This window comes from Pinus tabuliformis, chromosome 6, assembly GCF_031772625.1.
Source record: "Pinus tabuliformis cultivar Carrire ecotype Pingquan chromosome 6, CPIR1, whole genome shotgun sequence".
Classification (NCBI taxonomy): Eukaryota; Viridiplantae; Streptophyta; class Pinopsida; order Pinales; family Pinaceae; genus Pinus; species Pinus tabuliformis.
The window spans coordinates 1,753,086,480-1,753,099,266 of NC_142292.1; positions in this window are offsets into that span (position 1 = coordinate 1,753,086,480).

Below are 12,787 nucleotides of genomic sequence, written 5' to 3' on the forward strand. Positions count from 1 at the left end.
AGTTGTCTTAGTTAATTCAATTTGAGGGTCTAACTTGAGTCATGTAGAGTGTCTCCTACTTTATAGGAGCCCTGGTTGAGTTTATTTTGAGTTGTAATTAATTAATTCGGTTGAACTGAGTGAAAGTCAGTTAATCTAGTTCGAACAGATGGAGGAACTAGTACGAGGTTGGACTGTGGGGTGTTTCTTCGTGTGTTCAACCAATTAATTGATGATTCACTCATAAATAACTCATGCATGTTAGATTTGAGAGTTACCCAGTTGAGATTGGAGTTCAAGGGTAGTGTACTATCAATTGTATAATCATCTAAATGGTAGAAGTGGTGTATGCAGTCAGAGGAAGGCCTATGAGGATTGCACAATTCATATTGAGGAATTTCCATAATTAATAGGGGGCTAATTTGTAAGGAAATAATGCAAGGAAATAGGGACTTAGGAGAGCCAAAATTTGGTTAAGTATTGACCAGAGCTTGTCTAGGAAGTAGTGAGATAGATAGAGATAGTGCAGAGGTTGCTCGGGCTTGAGAAAAGTATTGTAATCTTCTCATATTTTCTGACTAATGCAATATACAGATAGCATGGATCGTTAGTTGTGGATTTGCCCAAGAAATCATTGTGTAATGTGTTGATTTAATTCTTTCTCTTGTATGCTTTGTGATTTCTCAATATATTAATTGTTTCCGCTGATGAGTAGAGTAGATTCAAGTCTTTTGTTTTAAAAAAATACATAAGCAGTTTGAATTTACAAGAATTTATACAACTTGGACCTTTTCCAAAAATATTCCATGAGACTCTCAATTCCAACATGATTTTTTAATCATTTTGAAGATATTCTCTCATAAATCAATTTCTATTTTACAATTTAAAAATTCAAATATATGAGCATATAAAGTGTCGATACTTTTCACCCAAAAAAATCATAACCTAGACCTCAATAGACTTGCCTCAGGCATTGTAGAACTTGGAATCTGGTGACAAGATCCTCGTGGATCATACCTTCCCACGAAGGAAAGATTTTGGTCCACCAAAATCTCAAATAGTTTGACATTGATTATGATATGAAGACATTGATTTTCAATAGAATTAGGTACAATTCGATTATATATATGAAGAATATGTTATTCCTCGTCGAAAAATGACTTGCAAATCTTCCCTTTGTTTGAAATATGTTGCAATAAAAATGTGTCTGCAATTGAATTAATTCTGCCTATATCATAACTCCAAGGATAAGTTGGTTCACATGCATCTTATACAATTGCAAATAATTAAAGAATTTGCATGTTACCGTTGTAAACAAGATGATGATCAAACATGCAAGGACATGCAAGATGATTGACATGGGGGGATGTCAGGTCTCAAAATTGTTATATTTAACACATCTTCTTGCCCCCATGATATTTTATTTCGCCCCCCATGTTTCACCAATTTCGACTCTTTTATCATAAACTGCCTTATGATTTTGACACAATAATGAAGGATTGAGTCCAATGTGTATTTGCAATCAAATTCCTTCATTCATTTATGTTTCTCAAAGTTTGTGTGTATCGTAATTCACTAATACAAGTTTATGCAGATCTTGCACTCCATAGAGATCCTGCACCAAAATTAATGTATATGTGGACTGCTTTACCATATGAGCTTGCCCCGGAGGAAAATGTTAGCTGATAGTATGAGCACTTGTTCGAGACTATTTTGGATCCTATGTGGCAATCAAAGGTGTGATTATCCTTCACTGACTTGTTCTTACACCAATTTGGGGGTTCCACGTATTGGCACACTTTCAGGGAAACCAAACATGGTTTTTGTTCAAAATAATCTTTTAATACTTACACATGAGTCAAAATGCACGAAGGTCACACGTGGGAGTTTCTAAAAGCAAATTAATAAATCAACTCCATATTTGCACAATTTTCATACTGCAAAATTTATCCTCAATTTGCATGCAAATGAAGGTGAATCCAAAAATTTAGAAACATGGGTTTTGTCGACAATATGGAAATTTATGCCCCATCCAAACCTTTTTCCAAAATTTCATTGGTTTGGGAGATCCAAAGGGTTATTGCTATTTTCCAGAATTCTAGGATCATGCCTAGATTTGTAGAAAATGCATTTTCCTTTATTATTTAATGGTTGTACTAGACCTCCATTGATGGAAAATTGTTGTGACTCGATTGATCATCTTGTTTGTAATGGATTGACTTGTTTAGAGGCAAATTTGTATTACAAGAATTTATAAAACCAAGCCATGGCTTTCAGAAAATCCATCCCATACATTTATGCTATTGATTTAGCTTGGAGGCAGATTTATTTTAGGTGTTGGATCGTGAGAATTCAACCCATGATATAGAAAGTTGCGCTATAATTTTAATTAAAAAGAATCTTGTACTAGGTTTTATTTTGCAATTTGCATTCGATTGTGATTCTATGATTTGACTCATTTCAAGAGGCAACAAACTGGTTGGGAGGCCCCCCAATCCAACTTGTTTTCCTCACTCGTAGCCCTTCTTCATGTGCATTATCCAGTAGCTTACATATTTTCAGATCTATTGTGTGGTGAGTTAATTATGCTTGGGTGTGTTAACCGGAATAATTGATTCCAGATCTAATAGGTTTTTGGCATGCACTCTATTTGGATCCATGATTTCTCATTCAATTTCAACTCTATCTTTTTAGATCTGGATTCATGCTTACGCACTGAGTAAAGTCTATATCTACGTATCTAAATCTTGTCATTTTTTCAATGTTAGTTTCATATTGATTCTTGTTTGAACATTGATAATACACTTGTATCACTGATATTTCAATATTATCTTGGGCTAAAGCTTATGATACGTACTACTTTGAATCCCAATTACATAAATAATCATTAAAACTCAAGGTATGATTATGTAAGTTATAATGTGACCCAAGGATTGTTTGGATCGAAACATTTGTTCCCATCCTTGTGACATGTTAATGAATTGTGATCAAAGCTCTAAAATGTGAACTTTTCACCTATGAATATCCCTGCAGATTATGCATCAAATTATTTCTCTGGTGTGGAAATAGAATATGTAGATGATTTATTTATGAAATATATTTGTTGCTTAAAAACTTAAAACATTGTTGGGATGAAAATTTATATTGTGTGTCCAACACGTTCCTTTTTTGGACTTCGTTATGTTTGTGCATCAAAATAGAGTATGTTGGTTGGCTTATAAACTTGAAGTGTTCACGACAAAAGTGTTGTTTTGTGTCTGGAAATAAGTATTGATTTTAGAAGGATTTAAATTTGTTTCAAAAATACAATTGAATTATTTATCTATAACTTATTCTACAAAGCATTCTCTTTAAAAATATTTTCTTGCAGTGACAACATTTCCAGAATTTATAAAATAACCTTATTTGAAGAAGAGCAAATTTACTTGCAATTTTTATGAATGTTTAAATAGAGTGTTGTGTGCCAAAATGAAGAATTTGTCACTCAACATGCTTTACGTAGTTAGCACATTCGTCATGGATTGAACAGATATGGACTATTTCTCTTCCACAAAAATATTTTATCATAGGACCTAGTGCAAAATTACTATGAATTTAGTGGTTTCTTTTGTCTTTACATTTTCTCAGTTTAAATTAGTAAGAAATGCTCAATTTTTCTAGTTGTTCACTAGCTAGGGTTTTGTTCTTTGATTACCCCTAGCTAGGATTTGTAGAGTAAGGGTTTTCCTTCTAATGGCAAGTAGTCAAGGTTATATCTTTGATTGCCATTAGGTAGGGTTTTTCCTTTTAATTGCCAATAATTAGTGTTCGCTTTTTATTTTAGTTTTGCTTTCATTTTTTAGCAAGACTACAAGAGTGGTGTGTGCAATAGTTAGTGTTTTTCTTCCAATAAATTCTATGTGCAGGATTAGAGCAAGGTGCAAGAACTTAAAGTGTGAGCAATTTCTAGAGAAATTAGTGTTTTATTTTGCAAGTTGTTGAAGACTTTCTCTCGCATTCCCACTGTTGCATGTCTAATTCCATGGACCTCAGATTTCCAATTAAACGTTGGTCCATGAGGTAAACATATACCACACCCAACAGAGAAATATTTCTTAGTCTATTCAACCATTCATGTAAAGGGGGGAGGGAATTTGGGAAACTAATAGGGGATTGACCCATGATTTTTTATGCCCATAGTTTGTTTTGATGCATGTTACAAGGAACCCCTGTAAATTGAGATTTTATGAGAGGGATCCTAGCTACAAGTATTCTCCAAATTTGATAACTTCCTCTCAAATGGGAGGGATGCTCTAAAGATGTTTCCTAATCTCCTATGAGATATTTTCTATGAAACACTAGCTTCCATCAATGGTATTAATCCATAATCATCCACCACATATGTTTAGCCCTGAAGAATAGATTCATTAGGGAAGGAACTTTGACCCTATACTGACATGGCTCTTTAGAGTTTTGCCCACTCCCCAACTAACTAGATGAAATCTCCTAGATTTAGATTTACCCCCTTACTACAAGAATTTTCTATCTCTTGATCAATCCTAGTTCTAAATCTAGCTTAGGAAAGTAAGGTAGAGTATTGGAAAAAGCTAGGGTAGAAAAAATTGAATTTACTAAGACTAAGTGTCCCAACGAATTGGGCCATTGAGCACCCCATTGGGAGAATTTAAATTTGAAAATGGCGAGGAATGGAAACCATGAAGAATGAGGAAAAAATTTAAGAGTAATAGGAATTCCCGGGCATCTAAATCCTCTCCAACTTCTTGAATTGGAAACTAAATCTTGTGAAGAACCATTTCTTGGGTGATGTGAATGGCATTCCAAGTATATAACTGTTTTTTTTTAATGTTGATTAGACCACTTCCGGCTCTCTCAAAACCCTACATGATAGAATTAAATTGAGTTGCAATTATAGTTGAAGAACCCCCCAAAAGAAACATATTATTAGTAAACTGAGAATGGTTGATACTATTTATCCCTCTCATATAGTAGAAACTTAAAAGAAAATTAATTTTTCGTTCAAAGTCTAGTTTTCTACTAAGGGATTACACCATGATAATATATAAAAGAGGAGAAAGAGTGTAGCCCTACCTTAAGCCCTTGGTGGCTCTGAAGGAAATTGTAGATCACCCATTAACCAAAGAGGAATCCATGGAACAAATATGCATGAAGAAATATAGTTCATTTATTTAAGATCCAAACCAAAATTTTGGAAGAAAAAAAAGAAAAGAAAGTGTATAACATGATCAAAATCATTATCCATATCTAATTTTATTATCATGTCTTTATCCCCTGGATTTCTACTAAAGTGTATGGTCTCTTGGGAAAAAATCATGTTATCCATGATTTTCATATTCCCAACAAAACCCTTTGATTATTATAAATCAATTTGGGAAGTAGAGGTTTTAAATAGGCTTCTATAATTTTTGAAATTATTTAATAAGATATATTGCATAATGAAATAGGTTTAAGCCTTACAAAGGAAGATGAGTTTACTTCCTTAGGAACAAGTGTCAAAAATTCATAATTGATTCTTCCTTGCATTTTTGAAAATCAATGGAAAAAATTAATCATTCTACATAAGACAAATTTGATTATGTTCCAACATTTCCTATAAAAATGAATAGTGAATCTATCCAAGCCATGCACCATGTCAAATTTGATTATGTTCCAACATTTCCTATAAAAATGAATAGTGAATCTATCCAAGCCATGCACCATGTCAGGGTAAAAGGAAAGGATCACCTCCCATATTTCTTCTTTGAAGACTAGACACGTCCACCTGTCATTATCTTCGTTATCTTCTGTAAGAAAAAGATAAGGGATATGCTCCAACATTGTTTTTACATAATCTATTTTAATGTGTCCTTGTTAAATGTAAAGATTCCCAAAGTGAATAAGAGTAGCCTCTTTTATTATAACATATTAAAGGTATGTTTAACCACCCACCAAAATATATTTCACATTGTTGCAATGTAACTTGGTTGGGCTTATTTATGAAGGAAATGGGTATCAAGATAAGTCATAGACACAGGCTTCTAAATTTTGATGTTTAATTAAGATCCTCCACCTGAAGAGATTTTTGAGGAAAATTGAACTCCATTTTCTCTTCATTTAATATTTCCTAAGTGATCAATCCTTGTTCCATTTGTTGGATCACTTTCAAATTTGATTTATGCACAATGATATCTTTGTCTCATCGAAGTTTGACCCATAATTTAAATGTTGCATTGATATTCTATTATGATAATTTATCTTAAGAATCAATTTACTAAAAAATACACTAACTTTTTACCATATTTATTTTATCATTTAAATTTTTAATATTAAAAAAAACAAAAATAACTCATAAACATTTTTTTTCAATTTATATACGTATATAAATTCAAACATACAATTAACTATATTATAGTATAATATGAAAGTTTTAACTATATTATTATCCCTATAATTTTCAACTCTACGTAATAAATGTAAAATTTGAAAATGGGTTTGAATTTTTATAGATTCAATCTTTTTTCATGATGAAGATGGATCTATATATACACTAAATATTTCATTGTTTAAATTGCATTTTTGAATGCATAAATAGATTTATTGCCTTACAAATATTTTTGGTCACTTGAATTTTATATATTACATAGTTTAAACGTGCAATTTCTACAAATCTCTTCTCAATAAAATTAACCCAAAATGTACTTTAAAAAGCCAAAATATAAATTAGTGAGACAAATCGATTTTATTTTTTTTCCATTGTTATCTCTCTCTCTCTCTCTCTATATATATATATATAGATAGATAGATATGACATTAAAATATTTTACTTAATATGGTATTAAAATGTTTTATTTATGATCTATATTGAATTTTTTTAATATTTTAATACTTTTTAATTGTTTTGTTAAGGCACTTAATGGTGTAACTTGGTTACTCATTTGAAATATTGTAAGCAAAAATCCATCCATTCTAACAGTTGGTGAGGCCCATGTGGGTGTGATCCCTGGGTGATTTTGACGGCTTAGATGCCCTTGGGTAGTAGCTACTCAAACCACATGTTAGTGGTGTGAGTCATCTCACGATTCACATAAAATAGCACCAAAAACATTATAACAAATTAATTTTATATTGGGAAATGAATAAGTTACACATTCCCCTCTTATTAATTTTATTACGAAGTAATTAAAATTTGTAACTTTCAATTACTTTATGTAATTTCATGTAGAAAATCTTGTAGATTCACAAGCTCATGCAATGTACTAAAGCACGGGACAAGAATCTACTTCTACTTTCAACCAACGGAAGCCAATAGATCAATGAAAACAATATGAACAAGAAGAAGATAAATCAATGGCACATAACATAAGATGTATCTGGGGAAAGCCACTGCTTAAAACCCCACTATCTATACTGCATATATTAGAAATATGAGTGAAGATACAAAGCTTGTTCTCACTAGAACAATTCCACACAAGTATGTTCAACTCTATCAACTCATAAGTTATCTTTTGGCCAACACTTAGCCAATTATGCAGCTCTCCAATCTCCTAATCTCTTGTGTAATTCCTAGGATGAATAACATGTATTTAAAGGGAATTCATGCTTCCAAAACTTCTCAATCCAAACATAGGATCAATCTATGATGCATGCATGATATTTACACTCCAGTAAATAATACCATTGCTAGTATACTATCCCTGCACTCTGGTATCAACTAGGTATTTTTCTTAACTGACATGGATGAGTTTCTCATGAGGGAATTTTCAGTTAACTGAAGTATCACTAGTTGATGCACTAGTGCACAAACTGACTTCTAGTCCTCTATTAGTTTTAAAAACAATTTAGAACTAATTTAACTGAACTTAACTCAGTAAACTGAGTGATCTAATTTCCAACTCAATTTAAACTCATACTAGACCCCTAAAACTTAGGGAGAACATATACATGACTACAAAAAGACTTCCAACTCAAAATTCCTAAGCTAATTAAGTTAATTAAACTTAATTAACTATTTACAAGTTTCTATGAGAATATAATTCCTTTTTAATTCTTAGTTTAATTCAAGGACAAATTAAACTGGATTCTTGTTGCCATTTCTCAACACTCTGTCTCAACAAGAAAGGGATTATTAGCTACCACAATCTCGTCTCTATGAAACTCGAATTTAGATATTGATAATTCCTCTGTCAAAATGTCAACATCTTGCTCCTTCGTGGGATTGTACTCTAATAACATAATTCACCTCAATACAAAATATTTGAGATGATGATATCAAATATCAATATACTTAGATCGATCATGAAAAGCTATATTTTCAGAGAGTTTGATACAACTCTTCTTATCGCAGTAAATCATAGTTGGATCCATGTGCTGACTAAATAAACCAACCAGGATATTCCTCATACAGATGGCCTCACATGTTGCCTGACTCACAACCATGTACTTTGCCTCTACTAAACTGAGTGCAATTGATCTTTGTTTCCTGCAATACCAAGAAACTGCTGATGACCCAATACTAAAGATCCCTCCTGATATGCTCTTCCTGTCGGATGGACTCCCTACCCAATCTGCATCAATGAAGCCTTGAAGCTTCACTCCCTCTATCCATTTGTACCATAATCTGTATTGAGTTGTGCCCTTAAGGTATCTCAACACATGCTCTGCCACCTTCCAATACATCTTGGTAGGCCTAACCATCACTTGACTAAGTTGGTTAACTACATAGCACATATCTGGTCATGTGTTCACCAATTAAATGAGTGAACCCACAAGCTGCTTGTAAACAATAGCTTCCACTACTACCCCTAAAGTAGAATCCTCCTTCCTCCAGTTACCTACTAGAGGTGTCTCCATGGCTTTACTACTCTCCATGTGGAATATCCTGAGTACCTCATTGGCATACATGCCCTTACATAAGCAACTCCCCATCTCCCTTCCATACCTCCATTCCAAGAAAGTAATGCATGAGTCCGATGTCCTTCATCTCAAACTCTCTTACAAGGTTCTCCTTGCAAGACTTGATTAGCTGATCATCACCTGTTAGTATGAGATGATCAACATAAAGTACAATAATCAACAACTTACGTTCAACCACTATGTGGTACAGGTTCACATCCGCTTCACTCTTTGTGAAGCCCAACCCCGAGAAGTAGCTATCTATATTGGTGTACCAAGCATAGGGTGCTTGCTTCAGCCCATATAATGCTCTCTTCAGTCAGCACACATGCGACTCATGATCAAGGGTCTCAAAACCTACATGTTTCTCTATGTACACCTCTTCCTCAATCATGCCATTAAGGAAGGTTGTGTTCACATCCATATGATGTATCTTCCAACCCATCTGTGCTGATAGTGCCAATATAGATCTAATCTATGAGTACCTTGCAATAGGAGAAAAGGTCTCATCATAGTCAATCCCCTCTACCTGTGAAAAGCCACAGGCCACAAATCTAGCCTTATGTTTCTCTACACTACCATATGTAGCTTGCTTTACCTTGTAAAGCCATCAGGATCTCACCACTGACTTGTCCTCCGGTCTTAGGACCACATCCCAAACACTGTTACGAACTATGGAGTCATACTCCTCCACCATGGCATAACCCAAACCAGATGCTGCATTGCTTCCTCAAAGGAAGATGGCTCTATCCTAACACATTTTCCCATAAGAGCCATGTATCTAGTGTACCTCTCAAGTGACCTCCTCTACCTACGCTGAGAAGTGGGTGCTCCCACATTCTCCCGTGCATCATCCAACAATCTACCAGCCTCTATGGTGTGCTTTCTTCCCTCTCAGGAAGACTCTGCCTGAGTGGATGTCTCCATTGCCATATCCTCTGTGTGTGGCTACTCCACATCAATCTGAGGTTACTTAAACTTAGGAGCTAAAATCTCCTCATTCGCATGTAGCTCAAGCTCCCTCTCAAGGGAAACTCGCATGGCCTTCTCCTCATCATGTCTGACATCCTTGTGAACCATTGTCATCCTATTGGTTGGCAAGTACACTTGGTAGTTGTGAGTTGTATTAGTGTACCCCACAAATATACTCAAATTTGCTATCGGCTCAAGCTTCTTCTGTGCATCTTTGGTCACATGGAAATATACCGATGACCCAAGAATCCTGAAGTGACCAACATCTGGCCTCTTACCGGAATAAGCCTCCTCTGGTGTCTTCATCTCAAGTATCCGATGTGGGCTACGGTTCTTAACATAAACCGTTGTGTTGCATGCCTCAACCCACAAGTCTAGTGCTAGGCTCTGATCATGCAACATCGTCCTTGCTTCCCCTACTATGATTTGTTTCTCCCTCTCGTCCACCCCATTCGACTGAGGGTTATGGGGTGTATTCAACTCCCGTTTAATCCCTTTCGCTGTATAGAAGTTCTTAAACTCATTTGAGACATACTTACCACTGTTATCAATCCATAGAGCTTTAACCTTCTTTCCTAACTCTTTCTCCACCAATGCTTTAAACTCACAAAACTTTGTGAAAGTTTGATCCTTTTTCTGCATGAAAAATATCCATAATTTACAAGAATAGTCATAAAAAAATATAACATAATACCTATGTTTGGCCATGGATGCTGTCAAGAATGGTCCATGCACATCTGAATAGACTTGCTCTAGAATAGCCTCTACTCAACTGTCTCTTTTGTGTAAGGAAAATTTGGTGTATTTTCCCAAAGTAAACCCCTTGCATGTATCAACTTGCTCAAGCATACCTTTGGGAAGATTGATAGAGATCTCCTGCAATATCTTCAAAGCCCCATGATGCAAGTGGCCTAATCACCTATGCCACAACTCATGAATGTCTTGCATCTACACCTTTTCTTATTTTGTGCTCAAAGCATCACACTCCTCTACCTCGAGCTTACAGAGATTCTTCACCTGAATCCCTATCTTCTTTACTTTACCCATGGCTATGTGTCGAAGGAGTTCCTTTCCTTTCAAGAAGATCACATCATAGCCTTTATTCTCAAGCATGGCAATGGATACCAAGTTCTTCTTCAGCCCGGGCACATACATAACATTCTTCAAGGTGAGTGGAGCCCCATTCACCCTCTAAAAAGTAATCATGCCCAATCTAGTAACACTATACTTCCCATCGTCACCCATCTCGATATGCATATGGAAATCTTTCTCCTCCAAGTCATTGAATAACTCTTTGTTTCTAGTCATGTGTAATGAAGCTCCATTGTCTAAGTACCATACACTTCCCATCATTTATGACACCATGCATGCAATCAGGGAAAATTCTAATTGAAATTGAGTGGCCAAAGCATCACCTGTTGCTCCTCCTGATGACCTCTTCTTGGACTTCTTGAGTGGACAATTTGTAGCAAAATGGCCTAGCTCATGACAATGAAATCACTTAACTTTCGTCATGTATTTCTTCTTACCTCCATGATAAGAATTCAATTTGGAATGGGAAGCTTTCCCTTTCCCCTTCTTTGCCTTAATTTCTAAGGCACGGTTCTCTTCATCATCAGCCTTCGATGAAGAGCCATCCCTGGTGTTTCTCCTGATCTCCTCCTGCATCAATCCGACCACAGTCATTCCCCATCTAGTAGGTTTTCCTGACCACTAACAGAGTCCTGATAACTATGCCAACTCTTTGGGAGTCCTTCAAGAGAAATACTCACCATATCATCCTCAGCAACCGTGATTCCAACACTCCCAAGTTCATCACGACATTGAGTGAACTTGGTCAAGTATTTTGGAATAGTCTCACCTTTCTCCATTTTGATTTTTCGAAGTTTGTCCTTCAATGCCAATTTCCTTTGGTCACTATTGTTCTGATACAAATTTGTCAATGTTTTCCACATAGCATACAAAGTTTCCTTGTTATCGAGATCCGAGACAATGTGGTCTCAAACTCCCTCAAGGATTATCTGCATCACCTTCACCACACACTTCTTCCATTCGACCAAATTCTGTGCATCAGATGCTGTTGGCTTAGGAATTTCTTGATCAATGAATTTCTTCAAGCCATTATCCTCTAGCATGACTTCCATTCTATCCCTCCACGCTATAGAATTCGAGATGCCTTCCAAGGCATACTCGAGCCACAAACCATCAAACGCCATCTTCTGATCCTGAAGTATGTATTGGAAATTCGAATTTCACTTGTAACACAAAACTCAAAAGTTTGAAATCTCCTCTAGTATACTGTTGTTAGCTCCGATACCATGTAGAAATCTTGTAGATTCACAAGCTCATGCAAATTACTAAAGAAGAGGACAAGAATCTACTTCTACTTTCAACCACCGGAAGCTAATAGAACGATAAAAACAATATGAGCAAGAAGAATATAAATCAATGGCACATAAAAAAATGCATCTAAGGAAAGCCACTACTCAAAACTTAGCTATTTGTATTGCATATATCAAAAATATGAGCGTGTTCTCACTAGAAAAATTCTGAACAAGTATGCTCAATTCTCTCAGCTCACAAGGTAGCTCTTGGCCAACACTTAGCCAATTTTGTAGCTCTCCAAGCTCCTAATCTCTTGCATAATTCCTAGGATGAATAACCCATATTTGAAGGGAATTCATGTTTCCAAAACTGCACAATCCAAACATAGGATCAATCTATGATGCATGCATGATATTTACACTCTAGTAAATAATACCACTGATAGTACACTATCCCTACACTCTAGTCTCAACTGGGTCTTTCTCTGAATTGACATTCATGAGTTTCTCATGAGGGAATCTTTAGTTAACTAGAGTAGCACTAGTGGATGCACTAGCCCACAAATTGACTGTTAGTCCTCTATTAGTTGCAAAAACAATTTAGAACTAATTTAACTAAACTT